We start from the raw sequence: 16,868 nt of genomic DNA on the forward strand, positions 1-16,868 counted from the left end.
CACGGACCACCCACTTTGCTGTCTGACTCTATTATCTTTAAATCAGTATTAGTAAGCGAGGTGGTTAATTAAATGGGAGGTGTTAGTCCCGTTTGATAAATGACAAACCTAAAACTATGGATCCCACCTATTAGTTTGTTCTAAAGCCACATAAATTAACCCGAAAAATGGAGCTAGTATTGACATTTTCTTGGGTGTCATTCAAGGGGTTAGAAAAACTTGCAACTGTTCTATTTATCATCATTAAAAGAATGTCCCTCAAAAAGGACACTTTGGCCCTTTAAACACTATTCCAGAAAGCCTCAAACAAGATTAACAGTTCCTCAGCTAATTCATTCATTCAATCGTATTTACTGAGCGCTTACTGTGTGCAGAGCACTGTGCTAAGCTCTTGGGAAGTACAAGTTGGCAAAATGTAGAGACAGTCCCTGCCCAACAATGGGCTCACAGTCTAGAAGGGGGAGACAGACAACAAAACAAAACATGTGGACAGGTGTCAAATCATCAGAACAAACAGAATTAAAGCTGGATGCTCATCATTAACAAAATAAATAGAATAGTAAATATGTACAAGTAAAATAGAGTAATAAATCTGTACATATATACAACTAATGGGAGAGGATGCCAAAAGAAAACTGTTGATGGTTTAAAATAAGGTTGATGATTTACTTGCTTACTGTTAAAGAAATCTTCTGTACAGAAAGACTGTCCTCTGGGAATTTAGACCTTTTCAAGTTGGGGGAGAGAATCAGTCCTCAGATTTCCCCTCATCATTGAATCAGGCCTGTATTCACTTGCCCTTTCTCTGCCCTGTATTCTGCCCTACATTCATTTGCCCTTGCTCACTATTTGAGGATGAAGCCAGAGGCAGAGGAGAGACAGAGTAGCTGGTCCCAACTCCATTATCTTTGCAGCCTCCCTTGGACATGTCTCTAAGGACTTCTCTGCATACCTTTCGTGTGCTAATCCTGGGTCTCCAGACCCCACATACACTCAAGTCCACTTCTGGAGCTCAAATCCCCACGTTAATAGTCTCCTGTTTGGAGGGAGAAAAGAGTCCTTAATATCCTGAGTGGGTCGGTCAATTGTATTTATTGAGCAGGGAATGTGTGCAGAGCACTGTACTAAGTGCTTGGGAGAGTATAACGGATTATTAATTCTCAGTAAGTTCCATCTCGAGTGCTACCTCTTTCATGAGACAGCTCCCAGGGCTTAGCGTACCATTATCATCAGTGGTATTTATTGAACACTTACCAAGACTTCTATAAGGCTTAAGGGACTCCCATATATGACTTTCTGAAAAGAGAAGGCAAAGAGGATACGTTTCTATAAAGAGCAGCTGGAGTTCAAGCAGTCCCACTCTCCACGATCCAGGATCTGACCCTTGAGGCAGGTAGGTGCAGGCTGGAGCGTAATAGTTTCAAGCACATAATTAGAGGGGGAAGAGGAAGAGCAGCTTAACTGTACAGAAAAACCTTGGCTCAAAACGTTTCGACTAGTGACGAACAGCACTTACAGTGTTTCCAAATTTTTATCCTGGGTCAGTTTTTCAGCACATTCTTTGGTTTTAATTTTGCAATGAGTCCTCTTCCTCAAAACACTAACTCTGGGGTGTGAGTGTTTGAGGGGGGCTAGTGAAAAGAGGAAGGGGAAAAAGAAACCAATTGTAAAGGCTTCAGTGGGAGTGGTAAAGGGGGAAATTTTAAAGAGCTGAAGGAATGCATACAATGGAAATGAAAGGGGAATATATAAATAAATAAATGAATGCTGCATCATAGATAATTGTGATATTTGTTAAGCACTATGTGTGAAGTGCCCCTCTCAGGGTCACACCTGGAGAGTTCCCAGTACTCTATCAGTCTTGGCTATAGGAGGGAGAGTCAAACAGAGGCATATCCATTCCATTCCTAGCTTGGGCAGTGGCTGGCTAGTGGAAGGCAATCGGCTACAAGTCAAAACTCACCTGTGCTGGGCAGCAGTGGCATGGGAGAGAATTAAGGGCGAAGACTCAAGTTTGGTATGTGGAAAGAGGCAATGATAACCCACTTCCGTATTTTGACCAAGAAAACTCTGTGGATACACTACCAGAAGGATTGCAGATGAAAGTGGGGCGTTCTGGGAGAGATGTGTCTATGGCATGGCATGTGTTGAAAACGACTCAACGGCATAAGACAGATGTGTGAAGCACCGGTCAAAGTGCTAGGGCTGCACAAATCCATCAGGTTAGATCCAGTCCCTGTGACAGTGAGGGCTCACAGTCTGAGTAGGAGGGAGAACAGGTATTGAGGCGTAAGTGGCAACAGGCCTAATAGGCATAAGTGGAATAAATGAACCAATAAGCACACGACTCCTACCAGTGACTGAAAAGTGACCTAATCAGGCAGGTAAATATCAGCTGAGAGGCCTTCAGGAGAAGGTTATATCTGGAGGACTTTGAACTGAGTTAATTATCTACAAGAAGCCCAGATCCCTCCTTCTGAACCAAACCCAGGCATTCCGACACCTTTGCTAATGAGGTAAAAAACCATACAAAAGCTACTAAATAATGTCAAGAGTCATCTACAAGGAGAGTAGTATTAAATCAAAGCCTAGATTAGGAATATAATAAGTGGAGGGAAGAGTTTTTTATTTTTTCTTAAAAAAAGTGAATCCTCTTTTGCTACCACAAAACAATAATTTGCCCCTGGAACAACCATTGTTGAGAAAGTCTGGTCAACTTCTCCACCCCTACTTTTGCAATTAAGTTTAAATGCTCTTAATGGTCTAGGATAGTTCTGGAGCTCAACATTGTATTTGTTTATCAGAATGATCCATTTGAGGGTAATAATTATAGTGAAGATTGTATTATGAACATTCATTCAATTGTATTTGTGGAGCACTCACTGTGTGCAGAGCACTGTACTAAGCGCTTGGGAAGTACAAGTCGGCAACATATAGAGACGGTCCCTACTCAACAACAGGCTCCCAGACTAGAAACAAGCTCACAGTCTAGAACATGTACTTCATCATCAATCATATTTATTGAGCGCTTACTATGTGCAGAGCACTGTACTAAGCGCTGGACTTCATTAGACAGGACAGTAAATACATGAGATAAATTACTGTAGAACACTTTGAGATGAGCCAGATTTTGTTAAAAAGTAATCAGTCAATTGATTGGGAAGCAGAGTAGCCCAATGGAAAGAGCACAGACTTAAGAGTCGGAGCCCCTGTGTTTTAATTCTGAATCTATCACTTATCTGCAGTGTGACTTTGGGCAAGTATCACGCACTATGGGTCTTAGTTACCTCATCTGTAAAATGGGGATGAAATCCTTCTTCCTCCAACTTAGAAAATGAGCCCCACATGGGACAGAGACTGTGCTCAACCTGATAGTTTTGTTTCTACCCCGGTGTCTAGTACGGACAGTGGCTCACAGGAAAAGCTTTGCAAGTACCAGAAAAAAAATCAATCAATTCTATTCATTGAGCACTCTATTGTACTGTACTTTTCCAAGAACTTAGTACAGTGCTCTGCACAAAGTACTTGGGAAAGTACGGTACAATAGCATTGGTAGATACTATCTTTGCCCACCTGGATCTTACAGTCTAGAGGGAGGAATTTACAGTTTAGTGCGAAGCAGTGTGGCCTAGTGGATAGAGCCTGGGCTCGGGAGTCAGAAAGACCTGGGTCTAATTCTGGCTCCTCCATTTGCTGTTGTGTGACCTTGTACAAATCACTTAACTTCCCTGTGCCTCAGTTACTTCATTTATAAAATGGGGATTAAGACTGTGAGCCCTATGAGGGACATGGACTGTATCCAACCTGATTAGCTTGTATCTATCCCAGTGCTAAGTACAGTGTTTAGCACATAAGAAGCACTTAACAAATACCATAAAGGGACAATAGAATTATAGCTATGATTTTTACAGCTAAACTAGTTTAATATATTTATGAATACACTTACAACAGAGACCTGTCTAATCAAAATGAAAAGTATCCCAAATTGATTAGGATTAAAGAATAGGGCATAGCATTAAAATATGATTTATTTCAAGTTTAACCTTTTGAATCAATGTATAGATTTTGAGCCACCCAAGGGAGAGGGGCTGATTCTAACTCCCAACTGGATGTTCTTTCCCAGTTCTTAATACAGTGCTCTGCTTAGTAAATACTATGAATAATCCTAGAGTAAAAGTGAGTTCTGCATAAAGCCAAACTTGCGTTTTTGGATCACTCTGGTACCTAAGCTTAATTTGGTACTGATGTCAATCACAGATGATATTTCAACTGTATTAATTTGTCACCTCTATGTCCACAATGAAAACCCCAGAATATATCCCCAAAGACTGGTTGTGCAAAGTCCAGTCCAAAATTAACACAGGAAAAGAGGAGAGCAAAGAAAGCAGTCACAGCTACTTAAGAATACTGCACTGGTTCTCGGAAGTCCTTCTGTTCCAGCTGTTTATTCCTCACATCAGATCACAAATCTGAAGGTCTGTGGTGGAAATGACTATGATACAAGGTTCTGACTCTGAGTAAGGAATAAACAACAGCTCTCCAGGGGAAAATATCCAAATAGCCGGCATTCTGGCACATGCCCTTATAATAAAAAACAAGGACAGGGACTCTGAAGATATAAGATAGGTAAGCAGAATTATTTATAAACAGAATCATTTTCAAAGCCGCATATGAGGTCTCGGCAGGTCTTTAAGGGTCCCCTATGAACTCTCCTATAAGTATTCCTGGAAATAACATCCAGCTGTAATAAACCATCACTAGCTGGAGAAGCAGGTACACCATTTACTCTACCAAATGAGGTTTATTTGTCCTCTCTATTTTCCTCTTAATAATATGAGCCCCAAAGTGAAGCCTGATTCTGGATTTATGGTAGAAAGTGTAGTTTTTGCAAAAACTGGAGGAGCTCAGTCTCCCTCTAAAACCTCATTGACTCTACAATCATAAACAAGCTGACTAAAGGGAGAATGAGCTCCATGGTGCTCATTATATTCCTCTAAATATTGGCAGTGATACTTCCTTTGGAGGATTGCCAGTGCAGCAACTTCAGGTGCACTGGTCCGCTCCAGGGACATGTCAGTCCGTTAGCAAATAGAGGCAAGGCCTGAAAGAATGCTACATGGGCAGATTTTCTCCTGCATGACTCTGGTTCCTTTCAGGCATTTAGTACAGTGAGGTGCTCAATAAATACCATTGGCTGATTGAGTCTAACAGAGCAGTATTTTTCAACTACTGGTATTTCAGATGTGGTACTGTTACATTATACTCTCACAGTTGCTTAGTACAGTGCTCTGAACACAGTAAATGCTCAATAAATATGTTTGATTGATTAACTTAGACTATAACAAGTGTTTGAAACAGCATGAAGCAGTATGAAGCAGCGTGGCGTAGTGGATAGAGCACAGACCTGGGAATTAGAAGATTATGGGTTCCAATCCCGGCTCCTCCACTTGTCTTCTGTGTGACCTTGGGCAAGTCACTTCACTTTTCTGTGCCTCAGCTGACCTCATCTGTACAATGGGGATTGAGACAATGAGCCCCATATGGGACAGGGGCTGTGTCCAACATGATTTCCTTTTATCCACCCCAGCACTTAGTACAGTGCTTAACAAATACCACGATTCTTCTAGACTGTGAGCCCGTTGTCGGGTAGGGACCATCTCTATATGTTACCAACTTGTACTTCCCAAGTGTTTAGTAGAGTGCTCTGCACAGAGTAAGTGCTCAATAAATACGATTGAATGAATGAATGAATGAAACATAGTTGGCACTTGACAAATACCATAAAAAAACAAGTGCTTTTTGCCCTAATCCCTTAAACCATGGATGAGTTTGAACTAAAGGGAAGGTGAGGATAATTCTTTTGGTTCAGACAATTGAAGAGTCGCTTAAATCCTACTTGCTTTTCACTTGTTAATTCGCTCTGACCCCATAAATGGTGTTCTAGGTCTCCATTCTTGCTTTCATTCATTCATTTATTCCTTACATCATATTTACCGAGCTCTTACTGTGTACAAAACATTGTATTAGGTGCTTGGGAGACTACATTATAAAACAAACAGACACAATCCCTGCCCACAAGAAGCTCACAGTCTAGAGGGGGAGACAGACATTAATATAAACAAACAAACAAATAAATAAATAAATAAATAAATAAATAAATAAATAAATAAATAAATAAAATTGCAGATATATACATATGTGCAGTGTGGATGGGAGGGAAGATGAATGAAGGGAGCAAGTCAGGGTGATGCAGAAGGGAATGGGAAAAGAGGAAAGGAGGACTTAGTCAGGGAAGGCTTTTTGGAGGAGATGTGCCTTCAATAAGGCTTTGAAGTTGGAAAAGGCAATTATCGGTCTGATGAGCAATTATCAGTATGATAGTTCTTCCTCTACTGGATGTTGTTCCTTGGCCCAGCTAAGATTGTGATTATGAAGATTTTGTGGATTCATCAGTGTGACTGTGACTGAAAAGATGTTTGTGTAGTCAACAATTCATTTCGCTCTGTGTGAACGTAAAGATCGTCCTTTTTGTGCAGATGTGTTTTTTGGCTGTGCCTCCTGGTATGCTTACACATGCACCTCAGTTAAACAAATTTCCTGCAACATCTGCTGAGGAGAAAGACAGAGCTCTCCCTGCGGTGATTACAATGGAGTAGCAACTTGCCTGCTGCCTTTATTTCTTCCTCTGCAGTCATTCAGTCAATTAATTGTATTAATTGAGCACTTACTGTATGCAGAACACTGTTCTAAGTAAATGGGAGAGTACTATATAACAATATAACAGACATATTCCCTGGGCACAGAGAGCTTACAGTCTAGAGAGATTTGGACTTCCCAAGCACTTAGTACAGAGCTCTGCACACAGTAAGCTCTTAATAAATATGATTGAATGAATGAATGGAGAGAGCTTGCCATTCTCTAGAGCCAGAGGTAGAGTTTGCAGACTAGTCCGGGTGGCTGGGCAGAGTTACTTAAGACTGTTTTTCACCGTGTCTCTAAGACACTTGTTTATACTGTCCCAGCTTTCATAGACTTCATTTCAGCTCACTGTATTGCATCCACATGGTGACCTCACTGAACCCAGTCACTATCATCTTCATGTCTTTTTGCGCATGTGCCAATAGATGCTCAACATCATTATTATTATTATGGTATTTGCTAAGCACTTACTATGTGGCTAGCACTGTTCTAAGCACTGGGGTAGATACAAGGTAATCAGGTTGTCCCACTTGGGGCTCACAGTTTTAATCCCCATTTTACAGATGGGGTAACTGAGGCACAGAGAAGTTAAGTGACTTGCCCAAGGTCACACAGCAGACAAGTCATAGAGCCAGGGTTAGAACCCATGTCCTCTGACTCCCAAGCCTGGTTCTTTCCACTAAGCCATGCTGCTTCCCCAGACCAGAAGCCCCTGGTTGACTGCCTTATAGACAGTGGAGAGGAAACTGTTTCCTGTTCAATCAATCAACCAATCATTTTTATCGAGCACTTACTGTGGACAGAGCACAGTAATAATAATAATAATAATAATAATAATAATAATAATAATAATGGCATTTATTAAGTGCTTACTATGTGCAAAGCACGGTTCTAAGTGCTGGGGAGGTTACAAGGTGATCAGGTTGTCCCACGGGGGGCTCACAGTCTTAATCCCCATTTTACAGATGAGGTAACTGAGGCACAGAGAAGTTAAGTGACTTGCCCGAAGTCACACAGCCAACAATTGGTGGAGCCGGGATTTGAACACATGACCTCTGACTCCAAAGCCCGTGCTCTTTCCACGGAGCAATGCTGCTTCTCACTGTACTAAGCACTTGGGAGAGAACAGTATAACAATACAACAGACATATTCCCTGCCTTAAGAGTAGATGCTTCCTCCAGCTCCTTGGTTCCCTGTTGCATTCTCCAACCTAGAGTAGATTGAAAAGTAGCACAGGACCTACTACACAACCTGGTGAGAGTGTCAGCAAGGGTACATTCAGATTTGATTTGACTGGCTGTAATTGTGGTGACACCTTTCAGGGTCACACCTGGAGAGTTTCCAGTACTCTACCAGTCTTGACTACAGGGGGGAGAGTCAAGCAGAGGCATATCCATTCCATTCCTAACTTGGGCAATGGTAGAAAGTGGAAAGCAATCTGCTACAAGTCAAAACTCACCTTTTCTGGGGAGTTTTGACATGGGAGAGAGTCAAGGGTGCAGAACAACTGCAGATGGAAGTGGGGCGTTCTGGGAGGGATGTGTCCAAGGTGTTTCTATGGGTTGGACATGACTTGACAGCATTAGACAATCAATCAATCAATCAATCATATTTAATGAGCGCTTACTGTGTGCAGAGCACTGTACTAAGCGCTTGGGGAGTACAAGTTGGCAACATATAGAAACGGTCCCTACCCAACAGTGCGCTCACAGTCTAGAAGGGGGAGACAGAGAACAAAACATATTAACAAAATAAAATAAATAGAATAGATATGTACAAGTAAAATAAATAGAGTAATAAATATGTACAGACATATATACGTGTATACAGGTGCTGTGGGGAAGGGAAGGAGGTAAGGTGGGGGGATGGAGACGGGGACAAGGGGGAGAGGAAGGAGGGGCTCAGTCTGGGAAGGCCTCCTGGAGGAGGTGAACAACAACAATTGTGGTGAGCCCACAACAAGCAGCATGGCTCAGTGCAAAGAGAACGGGCTTTGGAGTCAAAGGTCATTGGTTCAAATCCTGGCTCTGCCACTTGTCAGCTTTGTGACTTTGGGCGAGTCACTTAACTTCTCTGTGCCTCAGTTACCTCATCTGTTAAATGGGGATTAAGACTGTGAGCCCCACGTGGGACAACCTGATCACCTTGTAACCTCCCCAGTGCTTAGAACAGTGCTTTGCACATAGTAAGCGCTTAATAAATGCCATCGTTATTATTATTATTACTAGTGACTGTTTCTGATCCCGTGAACAACACAAAAGGGACTCGTGAAGGCACTGATGGGCTCTATTTGAGAACAGGTGGTTGCCGGCCCGTGGGGGTCGGAGCATGGAGGAAGGTGTGGCCATCTCTCCCTGCTCTACCCAGTAACGGGCCTGGACCAAGCAATGACTGCCATGTAGAGGTACAGCTACGATGCCTAAAGCAGATAAAAGGTGGTCATTTTGAATCATGAGGAAGCAAGTAAAGCACGAGAAATGAAGCAAAGCAGAAACATTCAGGAAGGACGCAGCCCTCGGTAAAAGCAGGAGCAGCAGAAGAGAAACAGGAAGCAGTTGAGAGCAGAAGAAGCAGCAGAAGGCGGCAACACTTGGAAGAAGAGAGGAAGCAGAGTTTTAGAGGAAGTGACGAGCGAAGGAGGAGGCTTGCAGTGGCAGTGGGCTGTTTTGCCAGGAACGTCTCCCAACCTTCCACTGTGGAATTGGCAGAACGGGCTCCCATGACCAGTAAACTTGTAGTGGACTCTTGGTGGAGTGGAATGAGTGAGCAAGAGTGTGTATGTGTCACTCCATAGCACGTTGGTAAAACTAAGTAAAAAACTTTCCACAGTAACCTTGGTGGTGGGTGGTGTGGTTTGACTCTATGTGTCACCCTGGTCCAGGAAAGTCCTGGTTGGTAAGAGCTGGGGCTCATGACAGTGATAATAATAATTGTGGTACTTGTTAAGCACTTACTATGTGCAGAGCACTGTTCTAAGCATAGGGGTAGATACAAGTAAATCAGGTAGGATACAGTCCCTGTCCTACATAGGGCTACCGCTCTTAATCCCCATTGTACAGATGAGGTAACTGAGGCCCAGAGAAGTGAAGTGATTTGCCCAAAGTCACACAGCTGACAAATGGTGAAACCCGAATTAGAAACCAAGACCTCCAGACAAGTAGTGGAGCCGGGATTACTGTCTGGGATCTCAGTGAACTGTGTCTTAGGGGTTACATGTGGTTAGTATCTTAAAAGATTGGTTAATGGGTAGGCTCCAGGAATGGGACGGGAAAGAGCACCAGCCTGTGAGTCAAAGGACGTGGGGTCTAATCCTGACTTGGCCGTTTGTCTGCTCTGTGACCTTGGCAAGTTACTTAACTTCTCTGTGCCTCAGTTCCCTCACTGGCAAAATGGGGATTCAATACCTGTTCTCCCTCCTACTTAGACAATGAGCCCCATGTGGGTCCTGATTATCTTGCATCTAACCCAGTGCTTTGAAAGGGCTCAGCACATTCTAAGCACAAAACAAATACCACAATTATTATGGCAATTGTTAGCTTAAAAATTCCAGTTAGTTCAGTCATGACTAACAGTAGGATGCTTGGCATACACACCTACAGGTCTCAAATGAAACCCTAGCAGAATCCCAAGAAAGTCTACAAAGTGCAGACTGCACTATGAAGCCTGATTGCAGTTGCATTCATTCATTCATTCATTCATATTTATTGAGCACTTACTGTGTGCACAGCACTGTACTAAACACTAGGGAGAGAATAATTCAACAATAAACAGACACGTTCCCTGCCAACAACGAGTTTACAGGACTCCTGATTACATTTGGAAATAACCTTGTGCTGAAACTACTGATGAATACGGAAGGAAAGTTGCGACTACTGCTTAAATCAGCAGTAGTAGAACTCAAAGCAGAAGATCTAAGATTCCAGAAAGAGCATATGTAGAATGAGATACAAAAAATGAATCAACAATTAGTCAATGGAATCTACTTAACAAAAAATAGCTTGAACACATTGAGTACCAATTTGAGAACAATTAGCTTGAAGCTCAAGAAAAAGAGATCAGTTTGGAAGAAGAAACTCACATTACCAGGAGCTGATATGGTTTGCCAATCATAGGAGCAGAGACTTAATGCCAGTGCCTCCAGGGTTGCCATCTGGGAAGGCTAAAATTATGCACTTAGTACAGTGCTCTGCAAACTGTAAGCACTCAATAAATACGATTGAATGAATGTCAATGTCGTCAAAAGGAATCAACTGACCCATAGGAGTTTATAGAGCTTTCCTGTTAGATAATATAATTTCTCTAATAGAGAAGCAGCATGGCCTAGTGGAAAGAGCACGGGTTTGGGATTCAGAGGTCATGGGTTCTAATCCTGGCTCTGCCAATTGTCAGCTGTGTGACTTTGGGCAAAGTCACTTAATTTAACTTCTCTGTTCCTCAGTTACCTCATCTGTAAAATGGTGATTAAGAGTGTGAGCCCTATGGGGGACAACCTGATTACTCCAGAGCTTAGAGCATAATGTTTGGCACATAGTAAGTGCTTAATAAATACCATTATTATAATAATAATTATTATTATTATTAAAGAGCACAGGCCTGGAGAGAAAGGACTTGGGTTCTAATCTCAGTTTGGCCAATTTTTTGCCAAGTGACCTTGGGGAAATGACTTAACTTCTCTGCAACTCAGTTTCCTCAACTGTAAAATGGGGATAAAATCCTAGTCCCTCCTCCTCCTACTAATAATAATGATGTTGGTATTTGTTAAGCGCTTACTATGTGCCAAGCACTTTTCTAAGCACTGAGGTAGATACAAGGTAATCAGATTGTCCCACGTGGGGCTCGTAATCTTCATCCCCATCTTACAGATGAGGTAAGTGAGGCCCAGGGAAGTTAAGTGACTTGCCTAATGTCACACAGCTGCTAAGCGGCGGGGTCAGGATTCGAACCCATGACCTCTGACTCCCAAGCCCGTGCTCTTGTCACTAAGCCATCTTCTAGACTGTGAGCCCGCTGTTGAGTAGGAACCGTCTCTATATGTTGCCAACCTGTACTTCCCAAGCGCTTCGTACAGTGCTCTGCACACAGTAAGCGTTCAATAAATACAATTGAATGAATGAATGAATGAATGCTGCTTCCTGAACCTCAAGTGGGATAGGGACTTTGTCCAGCCTGATTAACTTGTATCTACCCCCGCATTCAAAACAGTGTTTGATATTGAGTAAGCACTAACAAATATCATGAAAATAAAATAATAAAAAGTGAAAAGCCCAGGTCTTCCTAGCATGTCAAAACCTTGAGAAAGCTTCACAAATATGGGGTGATCTTGTTATTTCTTCTCTTTCCTTGTATTTGCCATGTTGTAAAGATCAGCGGTTAGAGCATGGGCCTGGGCATCAGGAGGACCTGGGTTCTAATCCCGACTCCACCATTCATCTGCTGTGTGAGCTTGGGCAAGTCACTTCGCTTCTCTGAGCCTCAGTTACCTCATCTGTAAAATGGGGACTAAGACTGGGAGCCCAGTGTAAACCAGGGACTCTGTGCAACCCAATTACCTTGTATCTACCTCAGTACTTTGTACTGTGCCTGGTACATAGTAAGCGATTAACAAATACCACAATTATTATTATTATTATTATTATTGTTGAACTCCACAGTGACAAAGCAGTAAGAAAAGCATATGATCTACATTTTTTAGTAAATTATCAGGAAGATGGATTGATGGAAAAAGCATAGAACTCGGAGTCAGGTGACCCAGATTCCAATCCAAGCTCTGCCACTGATATGCTGTGTGACCTAGGACAAGGCACTTAACCTCTCTGATCCTCAGTAAAGCTACCAGTTCTCCAAACTCTTCGATTGTGAAACCACTGTGAAAGAGGGACTATATCCACACTGTTTAAGTATCTAGAAAATCTGTAACTAACCCCAGCCCTTAGTACAGCGTTTCGATAGTGATTGTTTAATAAATACCATGATTAAGAATGCTTTGGCTAGTACATTGCTGTTACTTGAGAATAGTGAGATTCCATAAAATCTTCACAGTCTCAGTAATAATGATGGCTTTTGTTAAGCACTTACTATGTGTGAAGCACTCTTCTAAGTGCTGGGGGGCGGGGGGGGGGGAATACAAAGTGATCAGGTTGTCCCATGAGGGGCTCACAGTCTTAATCCCCATTTTAAAGATGAGGGAACTGAGGCCCAGAGAAGTGAAATGACTGGCCCAAAGTCACACAGCTGACAAGTGGCGGAGCCGGAATTAGAACCCATGTCCTCTGGCTCCCAAGCCCGTGCTCTTTTCACTGAGCTACGCTGCTTCTCAGTAGCATCTTTGAAGTTCTTTGTCATCTGCTCTTTCATGCCAAGGAAAAATGGTTGAGAGCACCTAATCTGCTTGAAGCATTCTGTAGGAATGCAATCAGATGCGGAGAGCTGCCGTTTTCATTGCTCTAACTGCTATAGTGACTTACAGGGCAGGAAATTGAGACTCAGAGAAGTTACATGCTTTGCCCAAGGTAACCCAGCAGGCTAGTAGCAGAACTGGAATTAGAACCCAAGTCTCCTGATTGCCAGTCCTGACCTCTTTCCGTTGGGCCACGTTGCTTCTAAACTGCCACAGTTCCTGCAAAGCTACTGAAAAGGCTACATGTCAGATTTTAAGTTCATAACAAAAAATGAAAGGTTGAAAAGCATTGCTGTATTAAAACCACTCAACCTACAGCAAGACAGAGTTTCTCATTTCGCTGTTTTAACTCAACAATTTTCAGTTCAATTTCCAAAATTCATATTCAGGAGAGAGTAAGAGTGCCTGGAAGTATCATACCCAAAGAAGGGATATGGGGTTTACAAGCTGGAAAACAGGAAAGTACAAATTACAAAGTACTTTCCTTATTTACACCTGGTGCACATCACAGATTCTCAACTATTTATTAGTGAAGTGTAGTTTAGCAATACTTTACTGAAAAGAGTTGAGAATCTATAATGTGCACCAGGTGTAAATGAGGAAAGCAACACTCGTGACTTGGAAACAAATTCATTCATTCATTCAATCGTATTTACTGAGCACTTACTGTGTGCAGAGCACTGTACTAAACACTTGGAAAGTACAATTTGGCAACGTATATTCAGCAACAACAGGCTCACAGTCTGGAATGAGTAAAGTTACTCATAGTAAATGTAGTAGTAGTAATGAGCTCGTTGTGGGCTGGGATTGTGTCTGTTACATTGTGTGTTGTACTCTTCCAAGTACCATAGTACAGTGCTCTGTACACAATAAGCACTCAACAAATAAGATTGATTGTAGTAACAGTAACATTTATTTATTCCTTGCTATGTGAAGAGCACTGTACTGAGTGCTGGAAGAGAACACACAGGCAGGAATTAAATATGGTCTCTGTCCCCCAGGGATCCAGATTTCCTGCCCCCCTTAGTAGTATTAGGCAATTCTCCCTGATGCCAAGATAAAATTTACTTTGACATGGTAGACTACTGTAGGATCAGTGAATAACCTTTTTGATGATGTCAAAAGCAGAGTCAAATATAGTGCAGGAAGTGCTTAAAGGTTATCCAGAAAATGACTATTCATTATTGGCACATTCCAGCATTTCCAAATCCCCATTTGGGAAGACAATTTTGCATAATGTCACAGTGAACCGTCCCACTGAAAGCAATGTTAATTAGGATGTTATTTTTAAACTCGTGTCTGAGAAATCATTTCTTCTATTCCTCTTTCTCTTCTGAAACTGCAAGCGCACTATTTAATACACCTTTAAAAGAGGAGCTGATTTAGTACTTTGCCATCTGATGTTTCTAGTGAAGTGCCTGACTCTATATGCCATAAGACTACCTCCTGTAATGGCTTCAGAAACCCAGCTTTCAGGTACAACGTTTTATCTACATGGGAGGTCTAGTTTTAACAATAGTGATAGTGATTTCCAGCCTTTGATCCTTTTTATGGAAGACAGTAGTCCCCCCAAAGCAGCAATCTTTACTCAAAAGAAGTGGAAAGATTAAAAGTGATTTTTGTCAGTATGGGATTGGGTGGCCTAGATGAAAACTGCAGCTGAATCCTGACATCAGATCCCAATGGAAACCTTTCCTCATCAAATTGTACCTGACCTGAAATTAACCTCAGAATGATTAGGAGTAAAAACAGAAATAAAAACAGTGATTGAATTTAAATTGAATTTAAATAATCATGCAGCAATGATCAATCAGTATTTATCAAGTGAGCACTGTGAGCACTGACTAGGTACTTGAGAGACCACATTACAATCAATATACTGGATCCCAGCCCTCAAGGATTTTACCACGCAGTGGGTAGACAGATACCCAAGTAAGTTATACTTGCAGGAGGAAGTCAAAGAGTACTAAAGATTGTCTTGTATTATGCTGTTGAGTCATCGCCATGGACACATCTCTCCCAGAAAACCCCGCCTCCATCTGCAATCGCTCTGGTAGTGTATCCGTAGAGTTTTCTTGGTAAAGATACAGAAGTGGGTTACCATTACCTCTGTCCGCGCAGTCAACTTGAGTCTCCACCCTCGATTCTCTCCCATGCTGCTGCTGCCCAGCACGGGAGAGCTTTGACTTGTAGCAGATTGCCTTCCACTCACTAGCCACTGCCCAAGATGGGAATGGAATGGATATGCCACTGCCCGACTCTCCTGCCTGTCGTAGAGACTGGTAGAATATTAGAAACTCTCCAGGTGCGACCCTGAGAGGGGGTATTCAAAATTATAAAAGGTAATCTTTTGTGTACTATAAGTGCCTGGATGGTGGAAGTGGTGGGTTTGGATGGCTCAATGGAAACAGCCCAGGCTTGGGAGTCAGAAGTCATGAGTTCAAATTCTGGCTCCGCCAATTGTCAGCTGCATGACTTTGGGCAAGTCACTTAACTTCTCTGTGCCTCAGTTGCCTCATATGAAAAATGGGGATGAAGACTGTGAGCTCCACGTGGGGCAACCTGATCACCTTGTATCCCCCCAGTGCTTAGAACAGTGCTTTGCACATAGTAAGCACTTAAAAAATACCATTATTATTATATATTGTGTACAGGTAAGGAACTGATAGGGGAAAGGTCTTCCAGAGTAGATGTGATTTTAGAAGGGCTTTGAAGATGGGGAGACCTGGAGTCTATCAGACGTTAAGGGGGAAGGAGTTTCAGGAAGGAATCACAGCGTGAATGAAGGATTGGCATTTGGAGTGGTGAGATTGGAAGAGAATGAATAGGTTAATTTGAGAGGAATGAAGAGAATGAGCTGGGGTATAGGGAGAGTCATGTTTTCAGAAGGAGGGTTGTCCACAGTGTCGAAGGCAGCCTAAAGGCTGAAGAGAATCAGACTGAATAAAGATGAATAGATCTGGGAGAAGTAGGTCATGGGTGATCTTGGAGAGAAGGGTTTCAGTGGAGTGAGGGGAGTTGGAGGGCAGACATTAGAGAGTCCAGAAGGGAGATGGAGGAGGGTAAATTGGAGGAGGGAATGTATACATCCCATTCAGCAGAATAGCTGTGGTAGAGTTAGGGGGAGGGGCCGGTGATAGAGCCAATTATTTTGGGTCCTAGGCAGCCTCTTCTCTCTCTGCCAGTGCTCCTCAAACTGCCAGCCAAGCTCTCTCCCTCAAACACACACTCTGGAATCTCATTCTCCATCTGCCCTCTATCATATTCAGCACTCACCATATCCAGTTTATCATGGAGGAGTTTCCCAGGTCTCCTGACTACTAATCCCATAGTCATTCCCCAGAAATTCCCAGAGGAAAATCTTTTGGAAAAGGGATGTCAGAAACAGCAGAGGATTGGGGGAGGTGAGCAGCCTAGATACAGTATTTGGAATTAGTGGAGGTCTCTGAGTGGGAGAAGGCAGATGATGGAGTTGGGAGCAAATGGTCAGTTTTAGGAGATGCTCTCTAGAAGCACGTAGGGATGGAAGGGAAGAGAGGTGTTCAAACATGCCCATGTCTCTCCCATCCTAAAAAAACCCTCTCTTGACCCCACCTCACCTTCTAGTTATCGTCCCATATCCCTCCTACCATTCCTTTCAAAACTCCTTGAACGAGTTGTCTACACGCGCTGCCTAGAATTCCTCAACAACAACTCTCTCCTCGACCCCCTCCAGTCTGGCTTCCGTCCCCTTCATTCCACGGAAACTGCCCTCTCAAAGGTCACCAATGA

General features: G+C 42.6%; 2 non-coding genes across 2 annotated transcripts; both read left to right on the plus strand.

Moving 5' to 3' along the window:
• The first annotated feature begins 1,815 nt into the window (after positions 1 to 1,815).
• On the plus strand, positions 1,816 to 1,953 carry LOC119933830. The gene has a single exon (XR_005452704.1). It is a non-coding gene; the product is annotated as a small nucleolar RNA SNORA7 (small nucleolar RNA).
• Positions 1,954 to 8,012: 6,059 nt separating this feature from the next.
• On the plus strand, positions 8,013 to 8,149 carry LOC119935209. Its single transcript, XR_005453114.1, has one exon. It is a non-coding gene; the product is annotated as a small nucleolar RNA SNORA7 (small nucleolar RNA).
• The last annotated feature ends 8,719 nt before the right edge of the window (positions 8,150 to 16,868 follow it).

The sequence above is a fragment of the Tachyglossus aculeatus genome, chromosome 1, assembly GCF_015852505.1.
Source record: "Tachyglossus aculeatus isolate mTacAcu1 chromosome 1, mTacAcu1.pri, whole genome shotgun sequence".
Classification (NCBI taxonomy): Eukaryota; Metazoa; Chordata; class Mammalia; order Monotremata; family Tachyglossidae; genus Tachyglossus; species Tachyglossus aculeatus.